We start from the raw sequence: 21482 nt of genomic DNA on the forward strand, positions 1-21482 counted from the left end.
CGTATTAATTAAATAATTGTAATCTGACAGCAACTTTTGTCATATTACTCACATTATATATATATATATATATATATATATATTGCTAGATGGTGGATTCGTTTTCATCAGGCCCATCATGCTATATATATACGCATAAGAAAGCCCGGCCCAACTCTCCACACCTCAATTACAATTATTTTGTTAAGTGTTAAAACGAAAATGATAAAGATGATGTTTTGATTAGCGTATGATAATGATGATGGGGTTTGAAGATGGTGAGGAGTCCACGTATGATAATCGTTAGGATGATGACTAAGTTATGATCGTGATGTTTAGTTTATGATGTTGATGATGATTCGATGATGAATGAGGATGACGATTTAAGGACAATAAAGATGATATGCTAGATGATGAGAGGGTCACGGTTAAAAATGATAACGATGATAATCGTGGTGTTAAGTGATGATGGGAGGATATGATGATAATTAGATTGTGATTAGGGTAACAAGTATGATGATATGAAATCATGATTTTGATGATAAGAATATGAGATAATGAAAATGAAGAAGATGATAGATATTTGATGTTGATGATGTAGAGATAATGGTGATATTAAACGTTAGGATGAATATGATTATAGAGATGATTATAGATGTTATGAAAACGATGATCACGATGAAACTTTAATCGAATGACGATGATGATTAGGATGGTATAATTTTCATCATCCTTATTATTACATATTATTATTATTATCATTATTATTATTATTATTATTATTATTATTATTATTATTATTATTATTATTATTATTATTATGAATATTATTATTATTATTATTATTATTATTATCATTTTTATTATTATTTTTAAAATTATTATTTTTAATAAGATTGCCTTTATTATGAAATGTCCCGTTCATGTTGATTATAAACGTTCCATATTAATTGATTTCGTTGCGAGGTTTTGACCTCTATATGAGACGTTTTTCAAAGACTGCATTCATTTTTAAAACAACCATAACCTTTATTTTATCAATAAAGGTTTTAAAAACATTACGTAGATTATCAAATAATGATAATCTAAAATATACTGTTTACACACGACCATTACATAATGGTTTACAATAGAAATATATTACATCGACATATGTTTCTTGAATGCAGTTTTTACACAATATCATACAAACATGGACTCCAAATCTTGTCCTTATTTTAGTATGCAATAGTGAAAGCTCTTAATATTCACCTGAGAATAAAAATGCTTTAAACGTCAACAAAAATGTTGGTGAGTTATAGGTTTACCCTATATATATCAAATCGTAACAATAGACCACAAGATTTCATATTTCAATACACATCCCATACATAGATATAAAAATCATTCATATGGTGAACACCTGGCAACCAACATTAACAAGATGCATATATAAGAATATCCCCATCATTCTGGGACACCCTTTGGATATGATATAAATTTCGAAGTACTAAAGCATCCGGTACTTTGGATGGGGTTTGTTAGGCCCAATAGATCTATCTTTAGGATTCGCGTCAATTAGGGTGTTTGTTCCCTAATTCTTAGATTACCAGACTTAATAAAAAGGGGAATATTCGATTTCGATAATTCAACCAAAGAATGTAGTTTCACGTACTTGTGTCTATTTTGTAAATCATTTATAAAACCTGCATGTATTCTCATCCCAAAAATATTAGATTTTAAAAGTGGGACTATAACTCACTTTCACAGATATTTCCTTCCTCGGAAATAAGACTTGGCCACGGATCGATTCACGAACCTATACAAATATGTACATATATATCAAAGTATGATCAAAATATAATTACAACCATTTTTATTATGTTTTAAAGATTTGAGTGTATTAAGTCAGCTGTCCTCGTTAGTAACCTACAACTAGTTGTCCACAGTTAGATGTACAGAAATAAATCGATATATATTATCTTGAATCAATCCACGACCTAGTGTATACACGTCTCAGGCTAGTTCACAACTCAAAGTATATATATTTTTAGAATCAACCTCAACCCTGTATAGCTAACTCCAACATTACTGCATATAGAGTGTCTATGGTTGTTTCAAATAATATATATACATGGGTCGATATGATATGTCAAAACATTTGCATACGTGTCTATGGTATCCCAAGATTACATAATATATTATAATACATGTATAATACAATATAAGTTAGCTAGGATATGATTTGTATAGATTTGTTAAACATTTCTCGTAGCTAAAAAGATCAAAAATATCCAATCTTGTTTTACCCATAACTTCTTCATTTTAAATCCGTTTTGAGTGAATCAAATTGCTATGGTTTCATATTGAACTCTAATTTAAGAATTAAAACAGAAAAATTATAGGTTTATAGTCAGAAGTTTAAGTTACATGTCAATTACTAAAGAGGTAGTCATTTCCGTAGAAAGAACGACATCTTGATGACCATTTTGAAAAACATACTTTCACTTTGAGTTTAACCAAGATTTTTAGATATAGTTTCATGTTCATATGAAAAAATCATTTTCCTAAAAGAACAACTTTTAAATCAAAGTTTATCATAGTTTTTAATTATCCAAACCAAAACAGCCCCCGGTTTCACTATGACGGCGTATATCCGATTTTATGGTGTTCATCGTGTTTCCAGGTTTTAAATCATAAAGTTAGCATATCATATAGATATAGAACATGTGTTTAGTTGATTTTAAAAGTTAAGTTAGAAGGATTAACTTTTGTTTGCGAACAAGTTTAGAATTAACTAAACTATGTTCTAGTGATTACAAGTTTAAACCTTCGAATAAGATAGCTTTATATGTATGAATCGAATGATGTTATGAACATCATTACTACCTCAAGTTTTCTGGATAAAACTACTGGAAATGAGAAAAATGGATCTAGCTTCAAAGGATCCTTGGATGGCTTGAAAGTTCTTGAAGCAGAATCATGACACGAAAACAGTTCAAGTAAGATTTTCACTCGAAATAAGATTGTTATAGTTGTAGAAATTGAATCAAAGTTTGAATATGAATATTAACTTGAATTAGAAAGATAACCTACTGTAAATAACAAAGGTTCCTTGATCTTAGATGATTACTTGGAATGGATTAGAAATCTTGGAAGTAAACTTGCAAACTTGGAAGTATTCTTGATTTTTATGAAACTATACTTATGGAATTTATGAAGAACACTTAGAAATTGAAGATGGAACTTGAGAGAGATCAATTAGATGAAGAAAATTGAAGAATGAAAGTGTTTGTAGGTGTTTTTGGTCGTTGGTATATGGATTAGATATAAAGGATATGTAATTTTGTTTTCATGTAAATAAGTCATGAATGATTACTAATATTTTTGTAATTTTATGAGATATTTCATGCTAGTTGCCAAATGATGGTTCCCAAATGTGTTAGGTGACTCACATGGGCTACTAAGAGCTGATCATTGGAGTGTATATACCAATAATACATACATCTAAAAGCTGTGTATTGTACGAGTACGAATACGGGTGCATACGAGTAGAATTGTTGATGAAACTGAACGAGGATGTAATTGTAAGCATTTTTGTTAAGTAGAAGTATTTTGATAAGTGTCTTAAAGTCTTTCAAAAGTGTATGAATACATATTAAAACACTACATGTATATACATTTTAACTGAGTCGTTAAGTCATCGTTAGTCGTTACATGTAAATGTTGATTTGAAACCTTTAAGTTAACGATCTTGTTAAATGTTGTTAACCCAATGTTTATTATATCTAATGAGATGTTAAATTATTATATTATCATGATATTATGATATATTAATATATCTTAATATGATATATATACATTTAAATGTCGTTACAACGATAATCGTTACATATATGTCTCGTTTCGTAATTCTTGAGTTAGTAGTCTTGTTTTTATATATGTAGTTCATTGTTAACATACTTAATGATATATTTAAATATCATTTTATCATGTTAAATATAGTGTATCAATATCTTAATATGATACATATGTATTTAGTAGACGTTATCATAACGATAATCGTTATATATATCATTTCGAGTTTCTTAACTTAGTAATCTCATTTCTTATGTATATCACACATTGTTAATATATTTAGTGAGATAATTACTCATCATAATCTTTTGTCAACCATATATATATATATATATATATATATATATATATATATATATATATATATATATATATATACCACAACATGTAGTTTTTACAATTTTGTAACGTTCGTGAATCGCCGGTCAACTTGGGTGATCAATTATCTATATGAAACTTATTTCATTTAATCAGGTCTTAACAAGTTTGATTGCTTAACACATTGGAAACATTTAGTCATGTAAATATCAATCTCAATTAATATATATAAACATGAAAAAGTTCGGGTCAGTACATATTATCAAAACTATCATTATTATTATTACTTTAATAATAACAATATCATTATAACAAATAAATAATATCTATAAAAAAATATATTTATTACAAATACCATAATATTACATATAATTATATATAAATAGATTAATCTTAATACCTTATAAAATATATATAAACTTAGTTGATTAAATGTAATATGTGTTAATATATATACTTGATATAGGTTCGTGAATCCAAGGCCAACCCTGCATTGTTCAGTTTTGTCGTATGAATATTTTTACTACAAAATATCGTATAGTGAGTTTCATTTGCTCCCTTTTTAAATGCTTTTGCAATATATATTTTTGGGACTGAGAATACATGTGCTGCTTTTATAACTGTTTTACGAAATAGACACAAGTAATCGAAACTACATTATATGGTTGAATTGTTATACCGGATATCGCCCTTGTTGAACTTGGTAGCCTAAGAATTGGTGTTTATTATAATTGCCACCAACTGACGCGAATTCTAAAGATAGATCTATGGGCTTTGACACGCCCCAGTCAGAGAATTTGAACTGCTTTAGTACTTCGATGTTTATATGTTTGGGGATATTCTAGATGCATTTTATTAATGTCGGTTACTAGGTGTTCAATCCATATGAATGAATTTTAAACACTTGCGAGTGTATGATTATTGAATAAATGAAATCTTGTGGTCTATTAAAATTATGGAAATGATTGATTACGATAAACTAATGAACTCACCAACCTTTTGGTTGACACTTTAAAGCATTTTTATTCTCAGGTATTAAGGAAATCTTCCGCTGTGCATTTGCTCATTTTAAAGATATTACTTGGAGTCATTCATGGCATATTTCAAAAGACGTTGCATTCAAGTCGTTGAGTTCAATAAAGATTATTATTAAGTAAATGACAGATTAGGTTATTTATAGTTGGATATTATGAAATGGTACGCATGCCTGTCAACTTTTGTTGTAATGAAAGGTTGTCTTTTGAAAAAGAATGCAATGTTTATAAAACATATCATTTAGAGGTCAAATACCTCGCAATGTAATCATATGTTATTGTATTCATCCTTATGGATTAGGACGGGTCGTCTCATGTGGTATCAGAGCGGTGGTCTTAGCGAATCAGGTCTTGCATTAGTGTGTCTAACTGATAGTTGTTTAGATGCATTAGTAAGTCTGGACTTCGACCGTGTCTGCATGTCAAAAGTTTTGCTTATCATTTTGTGTCGAAAATTACCTGCTTATCATTCTTAGGAAATCACTGGCTTATCATTCTTAGTCTAGACACATCTTACTGCATTGATTGCATGAATAGTGTATAGACAAAATTCATACCTTAGCGTATCTGCTAATTCATATCATAGCGTATCTATTACTGAAAACTTTGCCTGACATATTTCGTAACTTCCTCCGTAATCTACGAAATCTTTTGTTCTATATATATATATATATATATATATATATATATATATATATATATATATATATATATATATATATATATATATATATATATATATTCTATGTAATTAGAATACCATCCGATAGCCGGAAATCATTTCCTATCGAAAAATCCTTTACTCCATCATATGAAATGGAACTTATCACTAGTTTAAGTTCTTCGGAACCCAACAACTATTCCGACATGGATGTTCACCTAAGATCCGGAAGCAGCGTCACCAGAATGAATCAACCAATCAGCCATCCCCAATTCATCTGATAGGTTAGTAGTCGACTTAATCAATGGAGACGAGAAGTAGATAATCCTTTCCATCCACCACTTTTCCTTCTTGGCGAAGAACCTGAAGCACTTATCGGCGAACCTATCCGAAACACCATTTTCAGCCTCATTTCTAGAGTAGCTTGACACGATTATATTCTATCCACAATTCTAAACCTTATTCATCCGCTTGTTCCGACCGACAATCATCCCGGAATAATGGAAGAAGTCAACGAGCTTCGCGCTCGAGTAATCAATTTGGAGAATATGGTGCAAAATTTACCAGCTTCAGCAACATCATCGGCACCAACAGTACCATCAGTAACAGCACCAGTACCATCAACAATCCATGCCTCAACATCACATTATGTACCTCGAGTATAATCATCGTTCTACGTATCGTTCTACATCAATTATCTTCGTTCTTCATGGCGATTATGTAATCTCTAATGTTTTAAAGATTATGTATTCTAGTTCTGACGGTAAACCAAATGAGATTAATATCATATTAACTCATTAAATCCATGATTACATTTGAAGAAAATATATATGTATATATGTTTTCATAAAGATTGTAATTAAAATTCTTTTGTTCAAACTGTTAATGGTGAAAATATTTTAACGGGTAGGTAATACCCGAGGAATATTTAGTTTCACATTAATAAGTTACATTGTACATTCTTCGAATCTGATTCAACGATCATTTACTATACTACTTACATCCACAGATATACGTATCCATTCACCACAGAATAACCATTTTCATTCAATTTCATATTTGGATTTTGTGACGACCCGGAAATTTCCGATCAAATTTAAACTTAATCTTTATATGATTTCGATACGATAAGCAAAGTCTATAATGTTGAGTCTAAAAATTGTTGACCTGTGTACATGGATTCAGTTAACTTTTGAACTATTATTATGTATGCAATTACCCTCGACTATTCCCGACGATTCACGAACAATAGTGTGTAGATATATATATATATATATATATATATATATATATATATATATATATATATATATATATATATATATATATATATATATATATATATATATATATGTATAATAAATTGAAAAAATAAAATATAATAGATCATTAAGATTAAGTATGTAAAATAATAATACAAGATAATAAATTGATTATTAAAATAAAGCTATATATGAATTCTATAAATAATTACTATGATATATCTATAAGGTATAAATATTATATGTTATTATTTGATACATAAATAAATAATATGTAATATTAATATATTAAACTTAATTACAAGTTATAATATAGGTTGTTGTTATTGATACTTTCATTAGTATTATTAACCTTAATATTAATATTAACATCAGTAATATTGATATTAATATTCTTAATATATATAAATATGAAATGTGATTTATTTTATTATTGTTATTGTATCATTATTTTTTTAATTAATTATCATGATTAATAATTATATTATAATTATTATTAATATCATTATTTTAATTATTATGATTAAAAGTTATTATTAGTAATATCATTATTAAATATTATTTGTATTATTTGTATTATTTTTAATTCAAATAATATTATTATTACTTTTGTCATTAGTATTAATACTATTATTAATTCAATTATTATTATAGGTATTTTTATTAATATATTAATATATTTATATTTAATAATACTAAATATAATATTACAGAGTAAAACAAATTCGGTTACACGCAAATTACTCAATGATATTGATTAAGTTAATCATTTGTCCATCCTCACTATAAATCGAAACAACTGGTATCTGTTTAGGTCAGTCCAGGATTAAAAAAAAATAAGAAAGAAGTCGATACCTCTGTATTTTTTTATTTTTATCAAATTTCTGAATACAAATAAATTTCAAAAACTAGAATTGCAGTCGTGTTAGGAATCATCTTAACGAACTTCCTGCAAAGTTTCAACTTCCAATTCTCCTTATCAAGTTCTAATTTCGAAGTCAAAGATTTTGAATTAAAAAGTCAAACATTTGTTCTTGATTAAATTTGAATTCGTTTTAAGGTTTCTGTTGAAATTAATGATTGAGAAAGTTTTCAGGAAGGATTTAGGATATATTTCGTATAGAAGTCGTAATGTAAAACAGTTTAGAAAGTCAAAATTGATTTCAAGTCCATATCATGTTCTTCGCGTCACTGTTCTGTTTGAATTTGTTAATATTTTTTTTATTCTGTTGTCTAGTAATCGAGGTATAACAAGAGGTCGTTTTTAATTTATTAGCAAGTCTTAAATCAAGATTTAAATTCATTGTTAAGGTTGATTTACTACTGGTCGAATAAACTGGTGGAGAAGATGATAGATAGATATAGGTTATATTTATTTCCCTGGAATATAAATCAGAAAAGGAATGGGCAGCGTAGTGGTGGAAGGGGTTGGGGTTCAACCGAGAGGTCTCGGGTTCGAGTCCCGTCTGCAACATTTCTTTTTATTCAAAGCTTTTTAAAGGGTATAAAATTTTATTTTACTTCTATTATCATTATTATTGTTATTATTATGATTATTATTGATATTGATTATTGATGTTATTATTATGAGTATAAGTATTATAAATATGATGAAAATTATTATCGCTATCATTATTATTATTATAATTGTTGTTATTATTAGTATTATAATTATTAAGATTATTATTACTAATACAAGTATTATAATAGAAAGTTCACTTATTATTATTATGATTATAATTATAATTACAAATATGATTTCTAATGTTGTTACTAATATTAATGTTATCATTTAAAAAAAATGGAACTTTATTATTTTAACTACTAGTATAAGTATTATTATAATTAAGATTATCATTATTATCATTACTATGAAAATAACGCAAACTATTTTTATTATCATTAATATTAGTATTAGTATCCTTTTATAATTATTAGTATTATTATCATTATCATTAGCGTAAGTATTATTTTTAATATTGTCATTATCATTATTATTAATATCATTATTATGATCATTATTAGAAAGATCAATATTATTATAGTTAATATAATTAATAATAATATTATTATTATTATTATTATTATTATTATTATTATTATCATCATTTTTATCAAAATTTATAATATTAATAAAATTATCATATAGATTGCTATTAGTAACAATATTACTATAACAAATAAGTATTTCCTATAAAAGAGTATACTTATTACACTACCATAACATTACATATAATTATATACATTAAGATTATTTATATAAATATTTACATATAACAAATTATTGATTTTCAATATAATATTAATCATATGTATATATATAACTATATAAATATTAACTATTTTAATTATATACACAAATTATATATATATATATATATATATATATATATATATATATATATATATATATATATATATATATATATATATATATATATATATATATATATAACATAAGTTATAATATATGAAAGTGTTCAATTATGATTATATGTATTAATAGATATACAAATGATATAGTTTCGTGAATCCGAGGCCAACCCTGCATTGTTCAGTTGTTCAATGCCGTCATATATATTTTTACTACAAAATACAGTATTGTGAGTTTCATTTACTCCCTTTTTATATATATATTTTTGGGACTGAGAATACATGCGCTGAATTTATTAATGTTTTACGAAATAGACACAAGTAATTAAAAACTACATTATATGGCTGGATTATGAATATTGAATATCACCCCTTTTTAGCTTGGTAACCTAATGATTAGGAAACGGGTATGGCCCCTAATCGACGCGAATCCTAAAGATAGATCTATGGACCTCGACAAGTCCCATCCGGGGTACGGATGCTTTAGTACTTCGAGATTATTATTATTATACAGACAAGAGGTTCTATTTGGGGATATTCTATGCATTAAAGTTAAGTCGGTTATCAAGCATTCACCATATGAATGAATTTTAATTCGCGGGTTACGCGTGTTATTTTGTACTCGGGTTACGTGTACAATTAATTATATGAAATCTTGTGGTCTATTAAAATGATGAAAATAAATGTTTATGATAAACTAATGAACTCACCAACCTTTTGGTTGACACTTGAAAGCATGTTTATTCTCAGGTATTAAAGGAATCTTCCGCTGTGCATTTGCTCATTTTAGAGATATTACTTGGAGTCATTCATGACATATTTCAAAAGACGTTGCATTCGAGTAGTTGAGTTCATCAAGATTATTATTAAGTCAATTATAGTTGGATATATTATGAAATGGTATGCATGCCGTCAACTTTCGATGTGATGAAAGTTTGTATTTTTAAAAACGAATGCAATGTTTGTAAAATGTATCATATAGAGGTCAAGTACCTCGCAATGAAATCAACTATTGTAAATCATTTATAATCGGTATGAACGGGGCATTTTAGTTGGTATCAGAGCGGTGGTCTTAGCGAACCAGGTCTTGCATTAGTGTGTCTAACTGATAGTTGTATAGATGCATTAGTAAGTCTGGACTTCGACCGTGTCTGCATGTCAAAAGTTTTGCTTATCATTTCGTGTCAAAAATTACCTGCTTATCATTCTTAGGGAATCATTTGCTTATCATTCTTAGTCTAGACACATCTTACTGCATTGATTGCATGAATAGTGTATAGACAAGATTCATATCTTAGCGTATCTGCTAATTCATATCTTAGCCTATCTGTTACTGCTACCTTTGCCTAACAGCTTTCGAAATTTTCTTCGTAATCTGCGAAATCTTTATGCTATATATAAGTATTCTATGTAATTAGAATACCATCCGACATCCGAAAATCATTTCATATCGAAAAACCCTTTACTCAATAGTACGAAATGGAACTCGTCACTAGTTTAAGTACTTCGGCACCCGACAGCTATTCCGACATGGATGTTCACCTAAACTCCGAAAGCAGTGTAACCGGAATGAACTAACCAATCAGCCATCCCCAATTCATCTGATGGGTTCGTAGTCTATTAAATTATTGGAGACAAGAAAAAGACAATCCTTTCCATCCACCACATTCCCCTCTTGGCGAAGAACCTGAAGCACTTACCGGCGAACCTGTTCGTAATACTATTTTCTCTCTCATTTCCAGGGTATCTCGTCATGACCATATACTATCTCAAATTCTAAAACTTATTCATCTGCTCGTTTCAACCGACAATCATCCCGGAATAATAGAAGTCAATGAACTTCGCGCTCGAGTAATCAATTTGAAAAATATGGTGCAAAATTTACCAGCTTCAGCAACATCATCGGCACCAACAGTACCACCAATATCAACACCAGTACCACAACAACCCAAGTTTCAACATCACATGCCTCAACATCGCAATATATACCTCGAGCATAATCTTTGTTATACATCTTGTTCTACATCGGTTATCTTCATTCTTCATGACGATTATGTAATCTCTAATTTTTTAGAGACTATGTACTCTAGTTCTAACCATAAATCATATGAGTTTAACATCATATTAACTCATTAAATCCATGATTACATCTGAAGAAAATATAAATGTATATATATTTTCATAAAGATTGTAATTGAAAATTCTTTTGTACAAACTGTTAATGATGAAAATATTTTAACGGGTAGGTAATACCCGCGGAATATTTAGATTTCACATTAATAAGTTACACTGTACATTCTTCGAATCTGATTCAATAGTCATTTACTATCCTACTTACATCCACAGATATACGAATCCGTTCACCACGGAATAAGCATTTTCATTCAATTTCATATTTGGATTTTGAATTATCAGAATCCAACAAGTGGCATAATGAAGAAAACATTTGACAAAATAAAATTTGTTATAAACAAACAACTTAACTATGAGAAATTCTGTTAAGAATCCATGCTAATAAAATCCTAGCTAACTGTTCCTAGCTAACTGTTAATTCCTTATTACATTTATTTATCGCAATATTAATTCTCGCAATTTTATTTATCGTCATTTAATTTCTGTTATTAATTTTACGCACTTTAAATATCGAGACACGTATACAAGGTTTTGACATATCATATCGACGCATCTATATATATTATTTGGAATAACCATTGACACTCTATATGCGGTAATGATCGAGTTAGCTATACAGGGTTGAGGTTGATTCTACAATAATATATATACTTTGAGTTGTGATCGAGTCTGAGACATGTATACAATGGGTCACGACACGTATTAATTAATTCGAATATTATATATTAAACTATATAATTGTTGAACTACTAATTGTGGACTCCTAACTATGGACTAATGACATTGGACAATTAAAATGAATTAAAATATTGATTATAACATATAAAACTAAACATTTCTTCAAGTTTGCCACTTGATTTCATCTTAAACCTCATTTGTATCTTGACGATTACAATCTGCGTTCAAACCTTTCATGATTCTTGAAAACACCCCAATCAAGAGGATGAACCAACCGCGTTTCATATACGGAAGAAAATATTGATGCATATAGTTATGTACTTGATAACACTTGGAACCTGAGAAAACGGTTAACATGTATCTGTGCTAGCTTCCTTGGCATTGTTATTACCGAAAATAACTTTGCAATCTCTTTGCAAATTAGCCAATTTTATCACAGCTCCAGCAAGTCAACTTCGACTTTCATTCGGATTAGCCTTATTATAACTTTGATATATAAGTTTGTCTTTCGTCATCGTTACCGGAGAACCGTTTATATCTCACCACATTAGCAGTAAACTTACCAACAACTTCGTTGATCTTTGACTTTTAGAAAAATCATTATATTTATCAAAACCCTATCTGCATCTTATAACGAGAATTGCCATACCAATCACCGTGAATCAGCAATCAGTATTTTGAAATCTCGCAACGTTTCTACATCAACAGTTATATGTATACATATAACCTTTACCTCTTAGAATTATGACCTTCCATTCTGAAATTTTGAAAAGCACCCAGTCTGTGAATCAATACTCTGAAGTTTGAAAAAAAAAACCCTGAATGAAGCAGCAAAAACTGTAAACGACCTTAACAGTCGAAAGTTTGATGATAATGTGATGACCCGGGAATTTCCGACCAAATTTAAACTTTAATCTTTATATGTTTCCGACACGATAAGAAAAAATCTGTAATGTTGAGTATCGAAAGTTTTGAAACTATATTCATGTAATCAATTACCTTTGACCGTGCTCGACGATTCACGAACAATTGTTGTAATAAATATGTGAACAAATATATATATATATATATATATATATATATATATATATATATATATATATATATATATATATATATATATATATATATATATATATATGATTTTTGTACATAAATAATATACTATGTATATTGTGAATATGTTATAGGAATATTACATAACTAATAATATGTAATATATTATATGTAATTACAAGTTGAAATTATAATTTCTAGGTTAATATTATTATCATTTTTTTATTTTAATAGTTGTATCATTAATAATATTATTATTACCATTACTTTTATTATTATTATTAGTATAAATTTTGATAAAATTAATATTAATACAATTAGTATTATTATTATTATTATTATTATTATTATTATTATTATTATTATTAATAATTTTATCATTATTAGTTTTCTTATTAAAAATTAATAATATTAATGGATAATATTAATAAATATATAATCAGTAATTTATGTTATGGAATTTAATATAACATATATATAAATACAGGAATACTTCGTATAGACATAAAGGTACAGATATACTCCATATATAAATACATATATTTGTGTATTCTGTTTGATGTCTCAATCTTGCTGTTCAAATTGTTTAGCTAAATGAGTAAGATGTCAACTTCAAATCACAGTCAAGATCCAAAGTTTGTACAAATCAAATCCCAAGTTTATATTGTATCTGAATCTGTTAGAAGTCCCATTCAACTTTTTATTTTCTTTATCTATTTTCTGTACCTGCTGATTCTTCTGATCGAGTGTAATTGCTATAAGACAATCAAGATATTCAATAAGTCATCCAATTATCTATTTCATTATCACTCAAACCATTACAGCTGTTATACAATGGAATTAATAGAAAATTTGAAAGATACCAGACGACTACATGTTGTGACCTTGTATATTTGAAAAACATTCTCAACCTTCACCCATTATCTATCACCATGGATACTACTCACACTTTTGGATACCATTCGAGCTTCATTAACAATGAACCATCGTCCTAACCGAAGCCCATCATCAAATATGAACACCCCTCTTGTTCCAAACCATCGTTTATGTTACTTGAAGAACACCCTCACAACCTTCAGCGATAACCACTTCACCTTCGTTAACTTCATAACCACCACCTTAATCATCTTCGGTAATCAACAAAACAATTCACCTCTTTTTGAAACCCACCATCACATGCCACTTTGTTATAACCAAGAAACCTTCATCTCTCATCCTCTCTCACTGTTTCGATTATGTAATATCGCCATTCATCTTCAACCGATTACCATCGCCATTATCTTCTAAATCACTTCAACCATTACAAATCACCACCTTATTTTTTTTATCCATCATGAAATACTGCACCTCTCTATCACCAGTTAAAACCCATCCAATCCGTCACCTAGGCTGCTGCTACAGCCGCTATTTAACTTAAACTTTGTTACTATTTTTTTTTTCTTTCTTTCTTCATTTCATGTTCAACCCCATTAAACTGATACCACTTACAGCCTAACTATATAAAGCATGTTTCGAACATCTCAAGAGGCCCGGCTGTGGGGGCATTTCGTGATTTTCTTTGACCGATAAACACTAGCAAACATCCCCACTTGAAGGTTGGTTTTTAAAAGTATTTGTTCGGGACCCAAAGTTGTAAATATAGGATGGTTTAGGAAGTGTGCCGACACCTTTAAACAAAGGTAATTCCACTTGATTATATCATTAAAGACATAAAATAATGATGCAGCTCGAAATCTTAATCACCTCTATGATTAACAGCTTGCTTTCCACCTAGTTTATATCCATCGAGAACTAATATTAAATTAGTGTGGGGTGGACTAGACCCAAAATAGGAGCACAAACCGATTTTTTTTATTAAAACAAGGGTAAATCATAAAAGCAAAGTAAAGTGGAATGATGATGCTGTCACGACTAGAAAAGGAGTACACGTTTATATATATTTTTACGGGACCGCACCTGGAGGGATCGATGTGGTTAGTCACGAACATTAAAGCGTTCAAAGAATATTTATGGCAGTAGGTGTCTCGTGATTATTTGTTTATGATAATAATTAGATGATGATGAAAAACGATGAACATGATAATGAAGATTAGGTTTAGAAAACGATTGGTATGTTAATGACGGCATGGTGAGGAGAAAAAGATGTTATCGTTTCCTGTCTCAATCAGATATTCAGAAAAAGAAATCGATTGGGCTTGGAACAAATTTGTGGGCTTGTTACATGAGTCTTGAATGTTTATGGGTTAAATACAATCATGGATGAATATAAATCAGAAATGAAAAGAACGGATGGATGGTTTGGTGTTATGTTGGGTTAGTGGGAGGTCACGTGTTCGAGTCCGGGCTGCGACATCTTTTTAGGACCTTATCCTTTAAGGTAGTATACTTATACTTATACTTATTATTATTATTATTATTATTATTATTATTATTATTATTATTATTATTATTATTATTATTATTATTATTATTTTTGTTGTTATTATTATTATTATTATTATTATTATTATTATTATTATTATTATTATTAAGTATTGTTGTAATATGATTAATATTAATATCATTCATAATAAGTATTAGCATTAAGTATTATAAGTATTATTATTATTATTATAGTTATTATTAGTACTACTATTATTATTAATCAAAGATATTAAAATTATTATTTTTTATTTATTTATTTATTATTATTATCAGTATTAGAAAAATTATCATTTTTTTATCAAAATTATTATTATTATTATCATATTTATTATTGGTATCATAATTAGAGACATTATTATTATTTTTATCATTATTATTATTATTACTATAACTATATTAATGTTACATATACATTATATATTAAACCTAATAACATTATTTACATAAATATTTACATATAACAAATATATTACTAAATTAAATAAGTAATATATATAAACTAGTTTGATTATTATTACATGTTAATTATATGTGTTAATATATATACTTGATATAGGTTCGTGAATCCGAGGTCAACCCTGCATTGTTCAATATAGTCATATGTATTTTTACTACAAAAATACATTAGGTGAGTTTCATTTGCCTTTTTACCCTTTACATTTTTGGGCTGAGAATACATGCGCAACTTTTATAACTGTTTTATGAAATAGACACAAGTACCTTAACTGCATTCTATGATAGAATTATCTGGGATTGGGGTTGATTATTATGACACGCATTAGCCCCCGGTTTCCGTTAGAGCGTATGAGCTCCCGAGCCGGGTGGATGGTTTATTATTTATGACATTTTAGCACCGGTTGGCCTATATTTTATAAACATGTGTTCAGTCGTGGGGTGAAAGACCGGCACAGAGGTTCTATATTTTGAAGGTACATGTATTCAGTCGTGGGGTGAAAGACCGGCACAGATGGTTACTGTTATATTTTGAATCCTCACCAGGTGTTCTTCATATGAAAGATATTTTTGTGCAGTTGGAATGGGACTTCTGCACGTTTTATAATATTTAAAATCTTGTGGTCTATTAAAATGATGAAAATAAAATGATTACTATAAACTAATGAACTCACCAACCTTTTGGTTGACACTTGAAAGCATGTTTATTCTCAGGTTTGAAAGAAATCTTCCGCTGTGCATTAGCTCATTTTAAGGACATTACTTGAAGTCATTCATGACATATTTCAAAAGACGTTGCATTCGAGTCGTTGAAGTTCATTAGAGATGATTATTAAGTAAATGACAGATTAGGTCATTTATAGATTGGATATTATGAAATGGTATGCATACATGTCAACTTTTAATGAAATGAAAGATTGTCTTTTAAAAACGAATGCAATATTTATAAAATATATCATTTAGAGGTCAAGTACCTCGCGATGTAATCAACTATTATGAATCGTTTATAATCAATATGGACTTTGTCCTGATGGATTAGGACGGGGCGTTTCAGATAAAGAGTAGTGTATTGAAAAAGCTCATAGAATAAGAAAATTTGAAACTGAAAAACGGATTGAACAAACCATGAAGGAGACTCTGAACAAATCACAAGGACTAAACTTGTACATAAAGAATCCTGATGATCCTATTTCTGATGAAATCTTTTGCGAATACCTTGCTCTTTAATCGCTCTAAATCATCGTGAATGAATTTCTCCATCACAATTTAATTCTAAAATTCTAAGATATTATCGTACACTTCATTATTAATATCCACAATATTTCTGAAAATATCTTCATAAATATTCATGTCCTATATTGTTATTATCTCCGCGCTATCTGTGATGAATCATAAAAGAAACTGTTTTAGTTTCTAAAATTCTGAAAAATTCGAATTTAAAATATGAATGTTTTTGAAGTAGTGTTGGAAACTGAAGCATGAGTTAGTATAATATAATGACACTTGATCAACGCGATTATATTACAGTAAGTCATACTGAGTTTCTAATGGAACGTGATTATTCACAGATCATAACGTCACCATGTGCCATATTACACGACTCTTACATTCTACCTAATCTCCAAACAAATCGAGAACATATTTTCTTAATAGTTCTATCTTTTCTCTTGAATTCTGGTAATTTAACCAATCAAGATCGTGCTATTACAATTTCTATCTTAGAACATTAGTCATGTTCATTCGAAGTTCCATACTTACGAATTCTGGACCGTTACTCGCTTTACTAGAGGTCGAGAAGATAATAAAAAGGCAAAGAGCTCCAAAATATAAGAGAAAATATAAAGCTTAATAACAACACAGAGGTTACAAACCATGGATATTAATACAAATAGCAATATAAAGACACGGTAGATGATAAGGCTAAAAATGAACACATATTTCATTGCATTATCCCCCAAGAAAGACAAGATTTTAGTTGCAATTGTTTCATTTTCAAGTAATATTCGTTTATATTAAATAAGTGCGAAGACAAAAGGCGAAAACGATGAATTGAAGACAGAAAGGTCCAAAAAGCTAAAAAGTACAAGATTCAATTAAAAAGGTTCAAATTATTGATAAAGAACGTCTAAAAATGACAAGAGTACAAGTTACAAAACGCAAAGTACACGATATAAAATAGTACGCAAGGGCGTTCGAAAATCCGGAACCGGGACATGAGTCAACTCTCAACGCTCGACGCAACGGTGTAAAAATTATGAGTCAACTATGCACAAGAATAAAATATAATATTTAAATAATTCATAATAAGAATAATATTAAATAATAAAAAGTTGTTAATTGAGCATAGTTCAGGGGTCGTAAATGAAAATTCAATTTCAACTTTTGCCTATAAAAGGCGATGTAGTTCGTAGATTTAAGAACAACTTTTTCTATCCTCTTTTTATCTATATATCGATCAAATATCTATATCTAATATCCAATATCTATATTTATAATTCTCTATCATAATGTTAATGTAATCAGATATAACAATAATCTTAATTTTAATTTTAAATTATGATAATAATAAGATTTATGATAGAGATCGTTTGAGTGTGTAAGCGAAATTCTGTCCGTGTAACGCTACGCTATTTTTAATCATTGTAAGTTATGTTCAACCTTTTTACATTAATGTCTCGTAGCTAAGTTATTATTATGCTTATTTAATCCGAAGTAATCATGATGTTGGGCTAATTACTAAAATTGGGTAATTGAGCTTTGTACCATAATTGGGGTTTGGACAAAAGAACGACACTTGTGGAAATTAGACTATGGGCTATTAATGGGCTTTATATTTGTTTAACTAAATGATAGTTTGTTAATGTTAATATAAAGATTTACAATTGGGCGTCCCTATAAATTACCATATACACTCAATCGGACACGATGGGCGGGGTATTTATATGTACGAATAATCGTTCATTTAACCGGACACGGGAATAGATTAATAGCCACTAGAATAATTAAAACAGGGGTGAAATTATGTACAAGGACACTTGGTATAATTGATAACAAAATATTAAAACCTTGGGTTACACTCAGTCGACATCCTGGTGTAATTATTAAACAAAATATTAAAATCTTGTTACAGTTTAAGTCCCCAATTAGTTGGAATATTTAACTTTGGGTATAAGGATAATTTGACGAGGACACTCGCACTTTATATTTATGACTGATGGACTGTTATGGACAAAAACCAGACGGACATATTAAATAATCCAGGACAAAGGACAATTAACCCATGGGCATAAAACTAAAATCAACACGTCAAACATCATGATTACGGAAGTTTAAATAAGCATAATTCTTTTATTTCATATTTAATTTCCTTTATTTTATATTTAATTGCACTTCTAATTATCGCATTTTTATTGTTATTGTATTTAATTGCACTTTTAATTATCGTACTTTTTAATTATCGCAAGTTTATTTTATCGCACTTTTATTATTCGCAATTTCATTATCGTTATTTACTTTACGCTTTAATTTAAGTCTTGTATTTATTTTTTTTATATTTTACATTTGGTTTTAACTGCGACTAAAGTTTTAAAATCGACAAACCGGTCATTAAACGGTAAAAAACCCCCCTTTTATATAATAATACTACTAGTACATATATATATTTTTCTATTTTTCTATTTTGTGTGCGTTAAACTTCTCGAGCTTTCCCTGTGGAACGAACCGGACTTACTAAAAACTATACTATAATACGATTAGGTACACTGCCTATAAGTGTTGTAGCAAGGTTTAAGTATATCCCACTCGATAAATAAATAAATAACTTGTGTAAAATTGTAGCATATTTAATAGTATTTCGCACTAAAAATAATACTATTTTGTATACACCCCCTACAACATCAAGTATTTTTGGCGCCGCTGCCGGGGACACGCCGAAGCGAAACGCCACATAAAAGTTTTTTTTTATTAAGTTTTTTTTAGTTCTTGTAAAATATATATATTTAAAAAAAAAAAAGTGTTAGTGTCCCAATCACAATTTCACCCACTTGACAAACGAGAATATTTATCTCCCATTCTTCAAATTTCTTTGCCTTTTGATAATTAAAAGCATTCTCAATTAATCATTGAGCCACCCACTTCCATTTTCTTCAGCCCACAAACGGACCTCTTCAACCCAAGTGGCGTAGCTACTTGTGTGGCACTGGGGTCAATTGACCCCATTCATTTCACTCGAAAGTCATTACATATGTATGTAAGTAATGTATACAGAATGTGACTATGAGCACGTGACCCCTTCCCACACTTAATTTATATTTGTAAAAAAAAAAAATTAAAAAAAATATTATATTTTTAAGATTTTGTCTATAAAATTAAAAAAATATATATATTTTAAGTTTTATTACCTTTAGTTTTTTTTAGACTATAGTCACAACTTTTAGTATTAAATTTAGTTTTTTTTGCCGTAGTTATTTTTATACTACCAGATTTTTAGGCTTTGCCGTAAAATCCCTTAAGTGCTTATTCCTTAGACTAAGTTTTAGGTGCTTTAGAATTTTGCGACGCCATTTTTCGCGCTATTTTCTTATTTTTATTTTTCGACGCCGTTTACCTATGTATCAATTACAATTCCAATTAGTGATCTCTATTTGTAGTTTTAATTTTAAGATAGTGATAGTTATAAGGTTGGATTAACCGCGTGTTTACAAACCACTCTTCGTCTTTTTCATTTTTCGACACTTTTCGACGCGCAATCTTTTTCTCTCTTATTTCTCGCCATTCTAGTTTTTAGGACTTAGAATTTTTTTCTACTTCTTCTCTAAATTTCTTAAAATTACGAAAATTAATTTTAAGTGGTTAAATTAATAGACATCAAAATTTTCTGGTTCGTAGTAATAGTTGGATTTGTACGTGGACCGGGTTATTGGAGCCAAACAGTCCTCAATTATATTGAGACCAAACGAATCCTGCCCCTCTGCTGCATCTTTTGGCTATTCGAAACGTGGGCAAAATCAGAAAAGTCTATTAATTGGATAACTTATTATAATTTTTCTTTCCTTTTTAAAAACTAATAGGATATTCAGTGAATGCACCGAGCAAGACGATCACCACCTTTTGTACGTTCACCACCTGTAACTAGATCAAGACATTTAGCAAATATAACCGCCGTTGATTTTTCTTTAGAATCGTCATCCAGTCGACCAAGTACTTCAGTTCAAATTTCCGATAATCCATTTTTTGAACCCAATCTCACAATTGAGAATCCAGAGAATATTCAGG

Source organism: Rutidosis leptorrhynchoides, chromosome 4, assembly GCF_046630445.1.
Source record: "Rutidosis leptorrhynchoides isolate AG116_Rl617_1_P2 chromosome 4, CSIRO_AGI_Rlap_v1, whole genome shotgun sequence".
Lineage (NCBI taxonomy): Eukaryota > Viridiplantae > Streptophyta > Magnoliopsida > Asterales > Asteraceae > Rutidosis > Rutidosis leptorrhynchoides.